This window comes from Castor canadensis, chromosome 5 (assembly GCF_047511655.1).
Source record: "Castor canadensis chromosome 5, mCasCan1.hap1v2, whole genome shotgun sequence".
NCBI classification, from domain to species: domain Eukaryota; kingdom Metazoa; phylum Chordata; class Mammalia; order Rodentia; family Castoridae; genus Castor; species Castor canadensis.
In genome coordinates this window covers 12370565-12390533 of record NC_133390.1, presented here as the reverse complement: position 1 = coordinate 12390533, position 19969 = coordinate 12370565, and the positions used below count along the sequence as shown (strand labels likewise).

Here is a 19969-nt window from a genome sequence, read left to right as displayed (position 1 = left end):
CTTTCTGTTATTATCTGTCATTTCTCCTTTCTGACATTATTTACTTTCTTCTTGGAAGAAGAGACGGGTTTTTGTTGTTGCTCAGTGCTGCTTGGATCCCGCTGAAACCCCTGGAATCCGCACACATGGTAAATACTGAATAAATGCATGTCAGACTGAACTTAGTCAGCACTCATCTCCTTCCCCACTTCTTAGACCTGAACGTAGGGTTCCAGTACCTGTTCTGGAGACCTCCAAAGGCTCCATGAGGCCCAGTCTGAGCCACCTGTGATCAAGTAATTAGCCTATAATGCCTGCTGGTTTTATTCAGTGGCTGGCAGGTTTCAGAAGACATGGATAGAAAGAATTGATACAGGAAAAGCCCTCTACCATCTGAATGGAGAGCTAGTAAGCACGGGCCTTTGACCTCATTCAAGAACATCTCTTCCCAGTCCAACATGTAACAGAAAGGCTACCCATGGAGAGCTGACTGGGGTCATTTCACACACTCTGGACAACTGGAGGCAAGAAGACATCTGGTCCCTCTTGAAGTAGCTTCTTAACCCAAGGTTTTGAAAGCCACTAGTTTTGCTCTTAACACGTCTTGTGAATTCAGAAAAAGAATATGTGAACTCACTTATAAACCTGACCCAAAGCAATGAACTTACACATGAGCCAAAGAAATGCAACCAGTAGAGGGAGCACAATTGACTTGTTTTTCATGATTTCTCACTATCAGGACAACCTGGAGGACAATGTTAAATGATCCAAGTTATAAAAATAATTACACGTTACCAAAAGTAAAAGATTTCTGTATTTTTGAAGCACCAGTAACCATGACACCCTTAATAGGCATTTCTATTATCATTGTATACTGGTACAAGACCTAGCAAATAAACAAAATGGAAAACACTTGGTAATTGCAACTACTTGGGAGGCAGAGATGGCAAGGGTCACAGTTCAAGGACAGCCTGAGCAGAAAGTTAGCAAAAACCTATCTCAAAAACAAACAAGGTATGTGGGACACATTTGTAATACCAGTTACACAAGAAACAGAAGTAAGAGGATTGCAGTCCAAGGCTGGTACAGGGCAAAAGAGCGAGACCCTCTGAAAAACAAACCAAAGCAAAAGGACTGAGGGTGTGGCTCAAGTGGTAGAACTTGAGCCTAACAAGCCCCAGGCCTGGAGTTCAATCTCCAGTACTACAAAAAAAAGAAGGAGAATGAGGAGGAAGAGAAGGAAGAAGAGTAAGGGGGAAGGGAAAGCCAGAAAGGGTTAAACCTCTCTATTTCCATCTGTCAGTTGAATTTATACTCAGAAATGAAAAATGATGGAGAAGTTTGTTTATGATCAAGGTATGATTATGACTGACTCTGACTTTAGCTTGCTGTTTTAAATGTTAAGTCTACAACAGGTAACTTTTTAACTTCCTTTTAAACCATGTTCTCGATGACATAAACATCATCCTTAAGCAAGTATATTCTGGATTTCTGCTCGAGGATGTTCAATGCCAGCTTGCACAGAATTGAGGTAGCCTCACCTAAAGCATGGCAGTTAGCCGAGCCAGGGTCTGTGACACTGTTCATAGCACCTGCAGTGGAATTTACCTCCACCTGTTCAGCTCCCATAGAGGGCTAAGGAACGTTCCCAAGAATAAGGAAGAATTGCTCACTCCAACCCTTCATCACCTCATCACCTAGCAATAGCCTATCACGGTAAGCCAAGGAGAAGTCCTTCTTCTCAAGTTAGGGGTGCCCAGTGTGTTTTAGTCAACACAGTGAAACCATCAGAATACAAATGCAACACCATTTCATAGAGGAAATGAAGTTCCAAATACGGATTCCACGAATCCTGTGGTATCACTGTGGAAAGCCACATGGTTTCTCAGGGATGTGTTTTGTGGTTGGTTACAGACTATTTGTCCAAATCAAGCTTATATTCCAAACTGATTGGAGGACTACATGTGGATTTGTCCCACCCACTCCAGTGCTCAGGAACAGGGACATGTTTGAGAAGCCTTGACTTAGCCTTGGGTGAGACTTTGCCGCCCTCTCAGAAACAGGTAAGTTTCACCCTTCCAGGTGATCTGTGAAGTCCAGGCACTCATTACATTTGTTTTGTTTTAATTTTTGTAGTGCTGAGGATCAAATTAGGGTCTCATAAATGCTAGGCAAGTGTTCTAGCACTGAGCCATTCATTAAGCCCTACCTCATTAGATTTGCTTTCAGAATGTTCACAACTTTGCATTTAAACCTTATGCCAACCAAACTTGGAGACTCTACACTGTTTTCTCCATCTGAAAACAGAGGATCTAAAAAACACACAGAGCCAGGCACCAGTGGCTCACACCTATAATACTTGCTACCTGGAAGGCTGAGATCAGGAGGTTTGAAGTTCTAGGCCAGCCTGGACAAATAGTTCCTGAGACCCTATCTCCAAAATAACCAGAGCAAAATGGACAGGAGGTGTGGCTCAAGCAGTCTTCACCTGCTTTGCATGTGTAAAGCCCTGAGTTCACAAAAAGTAAAATAAAAAGTACACAGAGATATTCCTAAAAAATATATAAGGTCTGTTCTAAAAAGGCCAACAAAAACTCGCATGGTCCGTAAATATCATCACCACAAAGCACTAAAGTGACTCTCAACCAGTTCCTTCAAATCAAGGGCCTCGATTTCCAACAATCAAATCATTTTCAATTTACTTTTCTCTGGCTTCCTAGTTCTAGCTCCCAATTTTCTTTTTCTGTGATTGTAAAACTCCATTTCTGTCACTACCACCATTTAGATTTTCTTACAGAAGAACAATTTTAATGTGCCAAAGTCAGGAGTTTCATGACTCATTGGTGGCCCTCATACTGGTAACTGACGCCATGTTTATAACTGGCAGAGTGGAAAGGCAAGGACAACCAGAGGATAAAGGAAACAAAGCCAAGGAAAAGCCCATGAGGCCATTGCACCAATCAGCATAGGGGACCAGGTGTCATCCCGCCCACACTTGCCACAAGCCTGCCAATTCCAAAGGCCCCTTGCACAAGACGTGCATGTGGCTCCTGGGGGTGGAGCATCTGGGCTTTCCCTGGTGTGGGACCTTTCAGACACCTCTCTACTCAGTAGCAGTAAATAATAATAACTGTCATTGGCAGTGAGAGTAAGCTAGTGCAGAATTACTGAGGTAAAAAACCAAAAGGTCAAGTACTGACTTCAACCATCCCTTCTCTTCAAAGAATGTGTAGCATAGCCAGCAGAGATTTCTAATCCTCAGGAAGTGTTTTGACAAAGCTGGATTGAGACCATCCCCATGGCAAAGGGGGCTCCTTTGGTCATGGAAGAGACAAGGACTGAAATAAGAAGAGCTGGAACAAATCTAGACTGCACCAATAACCTGATGGACAACTTAGGGTACGCTTCATTTCATTCTCAGTGAAATGAATGGCTATGGACAAGGACACATGGGTCAACAATGTTTGTGCTGGGCACACACCCAACACCCTTTCTAGACGGTAAAAGACACCAAACATGCACAGGCTATTTTCAAACAGCCTGTTATCTCAGTGGTATTGAGATACCTGCTATCTCAAACTACCTCAATGTTTGTAATGTTTGCATGTTAAAGAAATATTCATGCCACCTTCATGTAATGTTTTCATGCTAACATTGCTATTTTGACTATGTACAGTTATGAAGTAGAGTTCAGGCACTTATTAGGTGCTAGATAAGAGAGTAGGGGTCCTTCCAAGATCTTGGGGCCATAGAGAGACCCCCAGAGTTACTGGGGTCACAGAGAGACTTGATCCTTAGGCCCTCCTTGGAGCATCCCTATTGGAAACAGCAACAGGCCACCATTATGTGGGTTACACAGGACAAAGGTCCCTGGCACTAATCAAAGATTACCAATTTAACAGTATTTGTTTTTGTTAATCATGGGTTGGGCTAGTTTTGATATTTTTTATATTTTAATATCATTTCACATTTTATGAACCCAAACATGTTACAAGATATTTCAAGGAAGGGAGGTGGGAAATGAGGTGAAGCTGTGTAGGAAGGAGGTGCCAAGCACTTGGGTACAATGGTGATGAAAAAGGACCACACCCAGAGATCTGTTTGTAACATCTGACACAGAACAGTGTGCTCAGCTAATGCCTGGCATATGATCAATTAAAATTAGGTGACTTCTTATGAATAATGGTTGGGAGACGTATACAGAGAAACGACCTGTCTTGCTTTCCCATCCAAAGAGTGTAGACATTAGGTCGTGTGCTCTCTAAAAGAACATGGCAACACTTTCTCTAATGTACAGATCATTTTTAATCAGGAAAATCAACAAACATGCACCTCAAAATATTAAGGTATCTGAAGTCAAGTAGCAGACACACAAAGGGTCATAGATCCACATATGTAAGAGCAGGAAGCAAGTCTTATATATTAGTTAGGAGGCTAGATTAAGTGACTTGTTCAGGCTCACAGAGTAAAAGCAATGGCAGTTTCACCCAGGTCTTCCTTGCTTACATTTTTTTCCATAAAATGAACAGTAAATGTAGTATCTGCATATGTAAATTTGGGGTCTCAACATAGTACATAAAGCACGTACAAATAAAAATAATATTGAATCCATCTAAAACTCACAAGCAAATCATAATAAGTGGGTGGATGAGAAATTTCTTGCCCCAGCATCAGACAAGAAAGCAGAAGGCTCCGAGACCAGGAAGGATGGACACAAACCCGATGGCTGAAGGCCACCTGATTCACCAGCAGCCAGCACACTCCCCAACAAATTGCTATGGCAGGCTCCACGGGACCTCAGGGAAAGCCTGGGAAGGACACTGGACAGTCATACCTGCCTAAGGGGTCATGATAGCAATCTGGTAAAGACATAGACTTCCCTAAATCCTACTACTGGAGGTAAAACTATAATGTATGCCTGCTAATGCTACAGCACAGTCATTTTCACTTCACATGAATATTCATTTCAGCATATTCACAATAACCAAAAGCTGGAAACAACCCAGGTGCCTGTAGCCAGACAAGCAATAGATAAGCAAAATGTAGCATTCCCATGCAGTAGAAAATGATTCAGTCATTAAAAGGGAAGAAGGGTGTGATGATAAGTGCTGCTACATGAGGGTACATGAGGGACAAGCCTTAAAAATATTATGCTAAGTGAAATAAATCAGACACAGGGGACAAATACTGTTTCCTTCCACTTACATGAAAAAGTTTTGGACACAGTGATGCCATTGAATTGTGTATTTAAAAAGAGAGTGGCATGGAGTAGTTACAGAGATTTTACCGTAATTTTGTTTTAATTCTAAGAAAGATCCAACCATTTGGCTCAGATGTATGTAGCTTTAAAAAAAAAAAAAGAAAGAAACTACTGTTAAATGCAAAAGCCATCAAAACTAATCTACGAACCTTAACCAAGCCTTAAAATGTGCCTACTCTCTGTCATGTCATGATGATCTTCGACATACACCCAGAAGAGTGATTTTCTCTGATTATAAGAGATGAAATGGGATTGTCTCAACTATCAAATTAAATCTTTCAAAATTAGGAAGATAAAACAAGACACACCCTTTGACAGGATGCCAGGTGTCACAGTGGTATAGAACATCTCTCGTGGATCCACTTCCACCAAGCCATCTCAGTACCAGACTTCAAAGAACAAGAGACCAGGAAAGGATGAAAATGAGCCCAGAAACATCAGAGAGGGGAAATGAATTGAACCAAAATTATCAACTAAAAACATTAAATGGGGCACATTTTATCAGACCACCCTCATGCACACCATAACAGCTGTGACTTCAGACGGGTGAAGACCCAGGAACGGTGCCAGGAATCTGAGTGAGAGTTCTGAATGGGCCAGGAATCCTTTTTCTACTCAAAGATGTATCAATCAGTATAAATCCTCAGGCCCTCACCTATAAAATGAGACCATAATGTCATTTCCCACTGAGGCTGTCTGAAGATAACTTCAATAACCATGAATCGCTGAAAATTCCTGACCACTTTCTCTGTAAAAACCATTATGCTGGGGGCTATTCATCCGTTTTTGTACCTGGCCCTCTTGACAATTCAACAAGGTACAACAGATGACTAGATCCATTTGACAGACAAAGAGGCTGAGGCACACAGAGGTTCAGTAAACTGCCCAAAACCACTCCGAAGTAGGAGGCAGGCCTGAAATTCTAACCTAGGCTTCCAACCAGCTCTTCCCAACCACACTGCTACACACCAGCTAGCATCCTTACATTCAATGTACTTGTTTTTATTCTTATTATCCTCACCTTTGTACTATTATCCTCGTGATCTGGGTTCACAAAGTCAGGGCACTTAGTGTGATTTCCAAATCCTGTACTTACTCAAGGTGTCTCATCCCCTTCTCGAGGCCAAAGGTAGCAGGCAAGTAACATATTTTAAGTTTGTCATGTTGCTCGGAGAGGTTAATCATAACTGCATCTGGAAAGATGAGTGAACAAGGCATCTAACCTGAGCAAGTTAAATTGCACAATAGGCAAAAAAAAAAAAAAAAAAAAAAAAATATATATATATATATATATATATATGCCTAATTCATGGGAAGTTCCTAAGTGTATTCACTGAGCCGTTCACAGAACCAAGGTCTCCAGCAAGAGACAAGTTTAAGGCCTAGACTGAGATAACGAACTATGAGGTGGGTATTTTATACTGACCTATTTGTAACACCTTCCCCCAGTGCTAATGTTGGTTCACAATCAAAATACCTAATGAGCAGAATCTTGCTTACTGTTCAACCACCTCCCACCGTCCTAGACTTCCCAGTTAAACAAGCCAGTGACTCATGGGGATGACACACTGGTCCTGGCATAGGTAGCAGGACTTATGCATGCCTACCACGGTGGGGTAGGCTCAGCCAGCAGGTTGCCAAACACCTCACCCTATCACCTGAACCACGGAAGCTCGGCCTCCACTCCCCAGTACCTGGTTTCTGAGAAAAGGAATTTTTCACCATCAGGCCACAATGCTACCAACCTGCTGAGAATCCTTGCTGGTTGCTGGCTTAGACAAAGATACGCCATCTCTGACTTTTATTTTCTCAGCTTCCCCAAATCCACACACCTTGCTTATGATTCAGACGTCTCACCTCTCCCAGAGTCAAGCACCCTGGGAGCCTTTGTTCTTTTTCTGGCCACAGATGAGTTCAGTCCATTAAAGAACAGCTGTAATCCCTACCACACGTAATTTTCCACTGGCAAAAATTAGTCAGGTTGGCTGGTCTGAAGTCAGCAGACTCCTGGAGAAACACCCACCAGACACTGCTCCCCCATGCCCCCAAAATCACACGTAGCTGTTAATGGTCCTCCAGTTTCCATCCTGGAAGACGCATACAGGCCCCTACAGAGAACCAATTGACTCATGCTGTTGCAATAAGGAAAAACAATATTCTTGGTCTTTTAGCATTAATAATGGAGTTTTATTTTCATAAGAACATGTAGTCAACTTGTCCCAGCTCCCACTTGTTTTTGTCCTGCACACATGTGTGACCTTAAACTTGAGGTTTTTGCTCAAATCAACATCTCAGTGAGGTCTACCTGGTCAGTTCTCCCATCCCACTACCCCCACCACTGGTACATTTCCTTTCTTGCTTCCCTATTTGCGCTTCTGTACTTAGACACAACACATTGAATATTTTCTTCTACTATATTTCTTGTTTACTCTTCCTTTCCTCCCACTAGAACATAAGCTCCACAAGGGGAGGGCCTCTCATTGTCTCTTCTCACAACTGTTTCTCAAGTGTCTAGACTAGTGCTTACCACAATGCTGGACCCTCAACAATTATTTGATGGCTTGAGTGACAGTGATCTATTACCCCTGACAGTAACTCCAGACCAGAAACATGATCCAAACCATCCAGGCCCCACGTCTTTTCTTTAACCACACAAGGAAAGTCCTCAGCCACTTCTGTCTGAATCCAACCAGCAAGGACTGAAAAAGGAAAATATACATCATACACAAATGTTTGGGATTTCCAACTTACAGCATGATGTTCACCAAGAATTTTCCAGACACTGCATGTTAAATCTCTGAAGTACATAAGTAGTTGAGAAAAGTCCTCATAGGAAACGGGGAAAGACATGAATAACACCTATGTGTCACCAAAACCATGACTCCCACCCTCAGCTCACTACCTCCTATCTTTCTAGTCCAAGTTCTCTTATATCCTGTTGTGTACTGAATGTCCTCATCTCCTCAAAATCCTTATGCTGAAATCCTAATTCACAAGATGATGGTATCTGGGGTGGAGCCTCTGGAGTGATGAGACCATGAAATCAGGGCTCTTGCAAAAAAAGACTCCAGAGACCAAATTTACCCTTTCCACTATGTGGAGGCACAGAAGTCTAGGAGGAAGCGGGCCCTCACCAGATACTGATCTTTCACTTCCCAGATTCCAAAAGTCTGAAAAACAATTTTTTGTCATTTGTAAGCCACTCGGCTCATAGTATTTTGTTAGAGCAGTCTGAAATGACTAAGACACATCCCAACCCTAATAACTCTTTCCTTAGCCTTCACATCCTTGATGTCACATGCCCTAAGAAACTTAGATTTTATGGGCAATCATTAAATTCCCTCCCTCAGCTTGTTTGACCCTCTCTTTCTTGGTCATATCCTTTTGGCAAAAACACCAAGCTGGTTCAATCCAATAAGTTACCTAGTTTACTCCTCAGTCAGACAGTTGACTGTAAGAAAACAAAACCAGGGCTAGCAGAGCGGCTCAAGCAGTAAAGCACCTGCCTAGCAATCATGAGGCCTTGAGTTCAAACCCCAGTGCAGCCAAAAAAATTGAAGATGAAAACAATACCAAATGGGAGAAAATCATTGCCAGCTATATATCTGAAAAGAGATTAATAACCAGAATTTACAGGGAGCTTAAAAAACTAAACTCCCAAAGAATCAATGACCCAATTTAGAAATGGGCAAATGAACTGAACAGAAATATTTTCAAAGAAAGAAGTTCAAATGGCCAAAAAACACATAAGAAATGCTCAACATCCCTGGCCATAAAGGAAATGCAAATCAAAACCACGTTAGATTCCACCTCACTCCTGTTAGAATGGCTACCTCAACAACAAATGTTGGTGAGGATGTGGGGAAAAGGAACCCTGCTGGTGGGAAGGTAAATTAGTACAACCACTATGTAAAATAGTATGGAGGCTCCTCAAAAACTAAAAATAGAATTGCCATATGATCCAGCAACCCCACTCCTAGGGATATATCCAAAGGAATGTGAGTCAGATTACAATAAAGGCACATGCACACCCATGTTTATTGTGGCATTATTCACAACAGCTAAGCTATGGAAAAAGCCAAGATGGCCCACAACTGATGAATGGATTAAGAAAACGTGATGTCTGTAGACAATGGAATTTTATTCAGTCATAAAGAAGAATGAAATTTTATCATTTGCAGATAAATGAATGGAACTAGAGAACATTATCTTAAGTAAAGTTAGCCAGGATCAGAAAGCCAAAGGCTATATGTTTTCTCTCATATGTGGAATATAGACCCAATGCAAATACAAGCATTATCATATATACATGTGTACATACACAAAACATGTTTCCAATAGTAGGACTACTAGAGAAGACTAGAAGAGGGGGAAAGAAGAAGGGAATAACATAAAGTGAACAATACTGAAGTATATAACATTTGAATAGGAACAAATGCACTGAAAACTGTTGAACAATACAGGGTAGGGGGAAAGGGTAAGAAACAGTAATAAAGAAAGAGAAAGAGGGTGAGACCAATTAAAATACAATATATTTACAAGTGAAATGCCCAGACAAAACCCCACTGAATAATAAACAGACACTTAAACAATAAAGGACAGGGAAGGGTATTTGGGGTGGGGAGGTCAGTGAAGAGGTAAAGGAGGGTGAATAAGGTTGATGTATTTTCTACACATGTATGAATATGGAAGACTTAAACCTGTCAAAGTCATTTTAAGGAAGGAGAGGGGGCAGAGGGAGAATAATGAAGGGGATAAACCAAACCAATGTACATTGTATGCATATATGGGAATGTCACAATGAAACTCCCCAAACAACTATTATATTACTAATAAAAAGGTTTAAAAAAGAAAGAAAGAAAAAGAAAACCAAAAAGACACACAAGCATGCTGGCGTTCACACTAAATTCATGACCACTAACATCAAGAGTGTCCTTAAATGTCATCAGCAATCACATCAAAATTTCCAGTCCATCCATTCACCCACTCATAAAGTTCACGTCTCTTTTCTCCCTAAGTCCTCCATAATTTCTCCCCTGATGGTTATTTCCACTGACGACCTTTTGTCCTGCTTCTCTGAGAAACATGAAGTCATCAGCAAGGACTACCACACACCCCAGAGTGGGCATTTTCACTGGCAATGATCTATCTACCTCAAATATTCCAACTTCCTGACTGTTCCTGTGGGAAGTTACAATGGCCCTCGCTCCTCTCTAAAGCTAATTTCTCCTGGGACTCCAATCTACCCCCAACCCCCATTCACTCAAAGACAGTATCCCAGCATTTTTCTCTCTGTCTTCTACATTGCTGAGTTACAAGTATCAAAACATGTTGTTTTCTTGTTCTCTTTTGCAGAAAAAAATGTAGCACCTTCTCTATTTGCCATACTCCATTCTTCTTTTCCCATTCTCTCTGGAACCATCTCTCTCTTCCTTTCTCTTTCTCTCTCTCTGAATCCAGGGCCTTAAGCTTGCTAGGCAGGTGCTCTATTACTTGAGCCACACCCTAGCCCCACATTTTCTTCTTAAGGGAACTGAAGACTTCAGAGTTGACAAATCCAATCCCTCTTTTTCTTTCATCACACTTGACCCACCATATCACCAGTGTCTGGCTTCACAGGTTCCTCATTCCACCTTGGTATAATTTCTGCAATCACCTTCCAAGACACCATGATCCTTCTGACTTTTTCTCCATGGCTGCTTGTTCTTCCTCTTCTCTCTGACCTCATAACACTGTAGAACTCCAGAGCTTGGGGCCTGCAAGAGACAGTGCCTCAGTGTGGAAGACACACAGATATGCTGCTCAGATCCTATTTCAGGGAAGGACCTGCTGTCTGATATGAGGACGTGAGCCAGCAGGCAGACTCCAACTGTCAGCAACTCCGAATCTGTCTCAGCTACAAAGAGCAGCATCCCAGGGCAGCTTCCAACAGGTTGCTGAGCAAGATGGTAATACAGGACCAGGCATTATCAGCCTCCACAGAACAACTACAGTGGGCTCAATTGCTCCAGAGCTCCCTGACAGGTTGCTTTGCAACACTGGCAATCAATGGGGTGACAGATGTCACAGCCAGATCGCCCTCACATCCAACAGGTTGCTTTCCATCATGGGTTGACTTCTCTGCCCAGGTCTTTTCTTCCTCCTTCCTTTTCTGAGACCAACCCTTAAGAATTGTTTTCCACCTATTGCTATCTCCTTGCCCTGCTTCTAGAGAAATCAACCCACACTCCTGGGACACCCCAGCCAGGCTCATGACTCCATGTGTCTCAGACAGTGGCTTTTCCCACACAGGCCACACTCAGACACCCAACTGTGAGCCAACACTTCCCTCTGGATGTCTTCAAGCAACTTTCCCAGCTCAGCTGAGGGCCATCCAACCCTCCCAACTGTTCAGGCCAAACTTTGGGAAGCTGGCTTGACTTCTCTTTTGTTTACAACCCACATTGAATGAGCCAGCAAATTCTGTTGTATCCTCTTTCCAAATATGCACTGTGCCACCAGGCCCTGGCCAAGATTCTCTCTACGAGGTCACCCCAAAGCATCCCATCTTCTGCTTTTGCCTCTCTACAGCCCATTCTGTACCTCAGAAGCAGTAGGGACCCTTCTAAAGTGTAAACAGATCCCATCATTCCAAACTTCTCAGAGGCCCCTACACAGCCTGCCGTCCCTCTAGCCTCATCTTTACTTCTCTGCTTTTGTTTCTTGCCCCTTGTCCCTAGTTCATGTCACTGAAGCCACACTTGGCCTCCTGATGTTCCCTCAACTTTCCAGACACACTCCCTCTTTCTAGAACATTCCCACGCACTTTTTTATCTTCAAATTGTACCTTTACATGACCACATACTAAACTCGCTCCACTTCCCCTCAGAACTGCCCATCCACCCAAAGCAGCTCTACTTTGCCATTTTTTTCAATAGCACTTACCACCTTCTCATACACTGTATCAAGTTAATTTTAATGACTTAATATAAAATGAAGAAATAACAATTAATAGTTCCGTTAACAATTCTTTTGGCAGTATTGGAGTTTGAACTCAGGGCCTTGTACTTGCTAGGCAGGTGCTCTACCCCTTGAACCACACACACCCCCCTCGCCCTTTTTAACTTTAGATATTTTCTATATAGGGTCTCGTGTTTTTGCATGTGGCTGGCCTCATACTACAGTCCTCCTACCTAAGCCTCCCACTTAGCTAGAATTACAACTATGCACCACCATACCCAGCTTGTTGGTTTAATGGAATCTCACTAACTTTTTTTGCCCAGGTCTGGACCGGAACCACTATCCTCCCAATCTCCACATCCTGAATGGCTAAGATTAAATTGTCCACCACCACACCCAGCCCCAACAAACAGTCTTTAATGTTCAATGGCAATTCATGAAGACTGGGTCTTTGTCTCTTCTGATCACTGAAAAATACAAGTCCTAGGACATAGTATAGCCTAAAAGTAAAAACATTGTTGGAATAAATTGTGTTCCCTTGTCCCAAAACTAGTTTGGTAGAATAAGGCATAGAGGGGTGAAAACATGAAAAATAATAAGAAAAAAAAAATGAAAGCCATGATAGACACAGAGGAAAGGTCTAATATGTAGAAGGGAAAAGGAAAAAAATGCAGGCAGGAAACACGCCCAAATATACAAAAGACACCAATCCACAGATTCAAGAAGCCCTACAAACTCCAAACAGAATAACTATTCTATACCTCACAGCAGAACTGGAAAAGCCAAAGATAGATAGAAAGAAAACCCTGAAGCACAAAAGGAAGACAGGTGATCTACAGAGGAAACAATTAGTCAGAGAGCCCTGTTCTCAGCAGGAGCAGCTGCAAAAGTGACAGACTCTAAGTGAGGAAAACCACTACCAACCTACAATCCCATCACGGAGGAAGTAAAGATAATCATATTGACAGTTGTGGGAAGTTTAAAATAACTTAAAAGAAAAATATTTACAATAATAATGTTATAAAAACCAGTAGATGCTTTAAAAAAAAAGAAGTTGATATTTTAATGCCCCTGTATTACATGGTAAGTTTATATTTATATGTAATATATGTCATATTTATATTTGTAGCACTATTACATATATATACTTGTGTGTGTGTATATGTAAGATATTCTAATCTAAAGTAAACTATGAGAAATCTTGAGTCAGGAAGAGATTTTTATTTTTATATAGGAGAGACAAAAGAGTCAAAAGAACTGATAATTCTGGTTAATGAGGAACCAGAAAAGGGATATTACCCAGAATATGTTTTTTAAAAAAATACACACGAAGTACAAAACAATCAGAAAAAAGACAACTACCAAATTTTTAAAAATGATAAGAGATCACAGTTCACTAAAGAAGTGAATGGCTAATAAACCTGCAAACAGGAGCTTAACCTTACCAGTTATCAAGAAAATATAAATTAAAACCAGAAAATCTACTTCTTCAAAGAAGAGCTAGAACAGAAATGACACAATACCAGGGTTTCCCTGGGAGCAGGAGGCAAACAGGAACTCCCTCTCACTGTCAGGGACAGTGTAACTGAGCCAGGCACCTTATCCATTCAAGATGAAGAATCAGCAGTTCCACTCCTAGAGGTATACCCAGAGGAAGGCATGCATTTGAGCCCAGGGAATGTGTCCCAAAAAGTTCACTGTGGCATTATTCACAGTAGCCAATGCTGGAACTAACCTAAAAGTTCATCAGCAGTGCAATGGGTTACAAAGATATGGCTTCTTTATACAATGAAACTGTGTAATAATGAACACAGACAAACCAGAGTTACACACAAGAGAAATGAATCCCACTTCCACACCCTCCAACAGTTAAGAAGACAAAGCTAGACCCGGCATGCTTAAGAAATATGATCCCACCCATCCACAGTTCAAATCTAAACTCCAGTGTTTCAGTATGCACATGCATGGTACATGTCTGAAGAAAAGCAAAAGTAAGACTGCATAAAAGTCAGGGCCAGTTGTTCACTTGAGGTGGTAGGGAGAAGATTGTGACTGAGCATGAGAGGGAGGGAGGCCTTGGGGACAGTAATGTTCCACTCTAAAGCCAGTGATGAGCCTTTATCCATTAGATATCCACGTATAGTGTACTGTCATCTGGATACATGGCACGTTTCACAATTTAAGAAGACTTAATAAAACGCACATGAAAACTAAACTATCATTCCCACTAACTCCATTCCCCAAAACAGAAAGTCTTAACTTTAGACTATAGATTTTAAAAAATCCTGTGTAAATATCACTGCTTTGTTAAACATCAACAGGCAATGAGCAAGACAGTTAATGACAGATAACTTGCTTGTTCTAAAGGAGATAATTAGTTTATGAAGCATTCTGCTCCTACTGTTAAAATAATAGTAGAACATATGGTCATAGATTCAAATGACTCTTCGAGGGATATTGTTGAATGGATGGGTGGATGGATGGGTGGATGGATGGGTGGATGGATGGATAAATGTAACAACCTTTTTTTTTTTAATGCCAATCTGTCACCTCCTGGGGCAGCAAGCCCTCTATCTGAAGCTCTGGGTTGCAGGTGTGGCTCAAGTGGTAGAGGGCCTGCCTAGCAAGTGCAGGCCCTGAGCTCAACCTCAGCACTGCCATAATTGAATGAATGAATGAATAAAAACAACTGTACCTTCTGTTTTTTCTCCTTGCTTAATATCCTGTTGATTTCTTTACTCAATCTTTGCTGTTCCCTTCTCCAAATGCCGAATGGTCAAATGCTGAATGTCACAGATCTTCCTTCTAGCAGACATGCTGATCACCCCCGAATTAACAATTGAAAATGCAGCAGCAGCTAGAGACACCATGCCAACATCCAGAGTACAAACTCAGAGTTCTTCCAAAGAAAGCTCTCTGATTTTGAGGAAACTTTGGTTGCTTGGGGCAACCAGGGGAAGTCCTCTGAAACCACACGACATGCAATGGAACCACAGGGGAAAAACTGTCTTCCTGTAGCTTTGCTGAAGCATTTTTACTTAAGGAGAGATAAGCAGTGTTCAGTTTCAAGAAAGAACCATCATGAGCAAAAGGGTAGAAAAAACTAGCCCCATGGGTGGACTGCCGAGCACACATGCCTCCTTGGGTCACTTGCACTGACTTTATGCATCTTTCCATTATCTCAGTATTGAAGTATGTGATTTTAGCATTTTACAGAAAGGTAAAAATTTCAGCATTTTACAGAAAGGTAAAAATGCATGCACTAGCCAACAGCTTTCTTAAGTAACGCCAAGGTGAACTTCACAGTACTCCCAGTGTCCAGAGAAAGATTAGAGGCCCCAGTAGTGCAGTGTCTCACTTTTCTATGGGCCACCAAAAACAAAAGTATCCCAGGTGGAGGAAATTTGTTAACCAAAGGGCTATTTAGAAATACAATTGCTTATAGAGAGCTCTCCTATAGTGTACTGAATAGGGTTCCATTTCTCCAACTCAAATTGTCAGCAAATGAGTAGCCCTTCAAAGGCCTCTGCTGAATACCCACTCTGGCACTCAAGACTTTGCAGGGGAAGCCTGTGAATGAGCTCCCTGTGGGCCTTGCCACCAGAAACTGGAGTGGGTGTTTGGGGAGTAAAAGAAGCTATGTTTGAGTGGGAGATGGTAGAACTAAGAAAATACTGACACATTATCCTTGGATGGAGGGGAAAGTGCAGCTCTACCTATAGGAATTATTAGGGTTCTGTATTCTCTACAAACAAATCCTACACAGCTGATGCCATGATGACCAGGGAACATGGATGGATGGATGGATGGATGGGTGGGAGATGGACGATGGGTGGATGGATGAATGGATGGGTGGATGGGTGGATGGATGGATGGATGAATGGATGGGTGGATGGATGGATGGATGGATGGGTGGGAGATGGACGATGGATGGATGGATGGATGGGTGGATGGGTGGATGGATGGATGGATGGATGGATGGGTAGAAGGGTGGATGGGTGGGAGATGGTGGATGGGTGGATGGATGGGTGGGAGATGGACGATGGATGGGTGGATGGATAGATGGGTGGATGGGTAGAAGGGTGGATGGGTGGGAGATGGTGGATGGGTGGATGGATGGGTGGATGGGTGGATGGATGGGTGGGAGATGGACGATGGATGGATGGATGGATGGATGGATGGGTGGATGGATGGATGGATGGGTGGGAGATGGACGATGGATGGGTGGATGAATGGATGGATGGATGGGTAGAAGGGTGGATGGGTGGGAGATGGTGGATGGGTGGATGGATGGATGGATGGATGGGTGGATGGGTGGATGGGTGGATGGATGGATGGGTAGAAGGGTGGATGGGTGGGAGATGGTGGATGGGTGGATGGATGGATGGATGGATGGGTAGAAGGGTGGATGGGTGGGAGATGGTGGATGGGTGGATGGATGGATGGATGGGTAGAAGGGTGGATGGGTGGGAGATGGTGGATGGGTGGATGGATGGATGGGTGGGAGATGGTGGATGGGTGGATGGGTGGATGGATGGGTAGATGGATGATAGATGGATGAATAAATAGATGGAGGAGAGGGATGGATGGATAATAGGTAGACTGAGAAGAGAATGGTGGCAGTTACAACTGAGTGGGTATATATTGGTGGAGGAGGAAGTACAAAGGACAGGACAGGATTATTCAGTAATGAATAATCTAGAGTGGGCAAACTTTTTCTATAAAGGGTCACATAATGAATATGTTAGGCTATAAGGGCCATACACTCTCTGTCATGACTATTCACCTCTCCTGTTCTAATGCAAAAGCAACCATAGACAAAAACTAAATGAGCAAATGTGGCTTTGTTACCATAAAACTTTACTCATGAACACCAAAATATGAATTTCATATGATTTTCACCTGACACAAATTATAATAGTCCTATGCTGCTTAACAAGGTGATACGTTCGGAGAAATTCATTGTTACACAGTTTCCTCACTGCATAAACATCATAAAATATACTTACATAAACTAAGCAAGCTACAACCTCCCTAGATCACAGGACCTTATATGAGACCACCAGCATTTCACGTGGTCCATTGTGGAACAAAACATTGTTATGCAGCACGTGACTATAGTCTTCTGATTTTTTGTCTCCCACGCACCTAAAAACATAGAGGCATTCTTATTTCAAGAACTTTACAAACACAGAAAGCCAGCAAGATTTGGCCCTCAGATCTGAAGTTGAAAACTCAAGATCTAGCCCCACTCAGGATAATGACCAGGAGAAAAGATCTTTAATACAGCAGGCATTTTCTACTCTGCACTTTGCATGTACTTCTCCTTTTGTATTTATTTCCCTGTCTCCAAGTACGTAATGATGTTTCTGTCTCACCACTAGGCTACACTAAGCCCCCGTGGGCAAGGTCCATGTGTCACATATTTCTATACCTCCAGTACTTGTCATAGTACATGGAACAAACAGGTGCTTGGTACATAGTTTCTGAATCAAGTCACACATCCTGATAGCCATAAGATTTCACTATCAAAGGGGATCAGGAAGGGCAATCCAGGAGTGACTACCTCAGCTACAAGTCATCCCACTTGCTGCGATCACAGCCAGGAAGGTCATTCCTATAAGACAGCTGATAAAAATCATAGAATGTAAACTGTACACATTACCCTGGAGCTGGATTTTGTCCTTTACCAGAGCGACTCTTAGCTTGTTCCACTATAAACTACCAGAAAAACATAGCTTATTCTTCCCATGGCCTCACAGATGTTATTTAACTTATATTCATCCTCTTTTTTTTATAAATCAACTCACCTCAGGTACTTAGTTAAAGCCAAAAGAAGTGAACTAAGACAAGCCTGTTCCCTTTATTTGCCATCCATCCATCCAGATCATCCATCAGGAGAAAGCTCAATGTCATCTTCATAGTGAGCACTGTATAGCCATACCCTATAGTCTTCTTCTATAATATCCGTACGTTTCCCAGGAAGTCTGCTGAAAAGAACATTCATAGAGATTCTTTCTAAATAATTTATTGGAAAAAAAATTGTTTGATGGCGGCACTGAGGTTTGAACTTAGGACCTCACACTTGTTAGGCAGGTGCTCTTACCACTTGAGCCACTCTGCTAATCTTTTTTGTATGCTGGGTTTTTTTTTCAAGATAGGGTCTTTCAAACTGTACCCATACCCCTCATCCATCACAGCCCTCATAGAACAAGTCAGCAGTATTTTGTTGTTGTTGTTGTTGTTGTTGTTGTTGTTACAAAGATGAACAGAAAATGGGGCACAGAGCTTACACAGTGCCAATATTGCCTTTCCATCCTAGACCTGTCAGTAAGTTTGTGCTTGATCTAAAGTCAAGTTGCATGAAGACTTCATTTCCTAGCCAAAAAAGTGGGAAAAGAAATACCTAGGCAAACAGACCAAAATAACATAATGGAATCAACTGGCTCTCCATATTACATTGTATGGTATTCTTTTTCTTTGAAAAGAAATGTCCATAGCAACTGAACCTGAACACCTTGGTATTCAAACCAAACTTACTCATCTAATAAGTTTGGCAAGAATTCTTTTTTCTTACTAAAAGCCACAGGCAGTATAGCAGGTATTCAAAAGCTGCATTTGCTGAAAACCACTGACTCCCTATTGGGCCCATGAAACTGAAAGCAGAGAGAAGCTTGGCATCTCTGCCTCCATTCTGGATGAGTCTCCCTTTCCTGTGATCATTTTGAGTTCCAGGACAGATAGAACTAATTGATAACATCTTTAGAATGGAAATTTTTCCCTAAGGAAAGAAACAGCAGAGACCTCTCAGGACAGATCACCTGCTACCAGCCAGGTAGCAGTGACTCTTATTATTGTGACAAGATCACCACCTGACTAATCCTGAGATGAAGAGCTACCAGACTGTCTGTAGCCACCATGAATGACACTGGAATGCACCTATGACTGAGGCTGTTTAATAATTACACATACCTCTCTCCACCCCCAATTCTTCCCTCTCTATTTAAACTTAAAGCAGATATCTGTACAGGGAAGATGAGCTGAAATGCTATCTTATGTCCTACCATAGTGAATCTGTGCCATATCAACTAAACCTTTCTCTGACCTTCACCATTACTTGTCTCTTTTGTAGGCATATTGGGGTGAGTGGTTAAACCTGACCTAAGGAACCCAGGAAGTTAGACCTAAAACTCCTGTAACAACAGGAGGAGCCCAAAAAAGCTCATGGGCCTTGTGCATTCAGCCTAGCACTGAAGACTACATAACCAAAGGCATCTATTTGTTTATCAGCTAAGGTACCAATACTCCATTTCTTCGCTGGTTGAGCACCTCCATGCTTCATTACATTGCAGCCATGGACCAGCTCACTGCTCACAGAAGCTACATGTTTGTCCTTGTGTGTTGGCATTTTCTGCATCTTTGTGGGCCACTTCATTATAATGTTTAAACTTTAAATGACATCTGATTGACAATCATGGACCAATACTACTTTATTGGTTGTTTATCTTTTCTGAGCTGCTTTATGGACCACAAATGAAGACCCGAAGAGGAAAAGCTGACATTCTGTTTCAGTGAGTTGATCTTCTGAAATCCAACAGGCCAGACCATCAATTTTCATGGGATATGTCTCAGCATTATTGGAAATTTCACGTAAAATTTCCCATTTTCAAAATTAACCTTGAAACACTCTCTAGAGGAAAACAAACTCGATTATTTACATCATGTTAAAGGGACTGAACCCAACTTGAAAGGTAACTTAGCAAATTAAGCTCACCAATTATTTTAACTTCA

At 42.0% G+C, this 19969-nt stretch overlaps 1 protein-coding gene across 9 annotated transcripts in view; it reads right to left on the bottom strand.

The window, feature by feature from the left end:
* Tiam1 (TIAM Rac1 associated GEF 1) overlaps positions 1-19969 on the bottom strand; it is a 357705-nt gene that overhangs the window by 192455 nt on the left and 145281 nt on the right. Inside the window, exons 1-3 of one of the 9 annotated variants that reach the window (XM_074072821.1) lie at positions 17989-18168; positions 10896-10995; positions 6336-6432 (exon numbers count right to left, since the gene is read on the bottom strand). The exons of 3 other annotated variants lie outside the window; for them this stretch is intronic. The gene's annotated coding sequence lies outside the window, so the exon portion shown is untranslated. Of the gene's footprint in view, positions 1-6260; positions 6433-10832; positions 10996-14873; positions 15044-17988; positions 18169-19969 lie in introns of those variants that run through there. 5 more of the 9 variants (XM_074072822.1, XM_074072827.1, XM_074072828.1 and 2 more) reach the window with 5 other exon arrangements.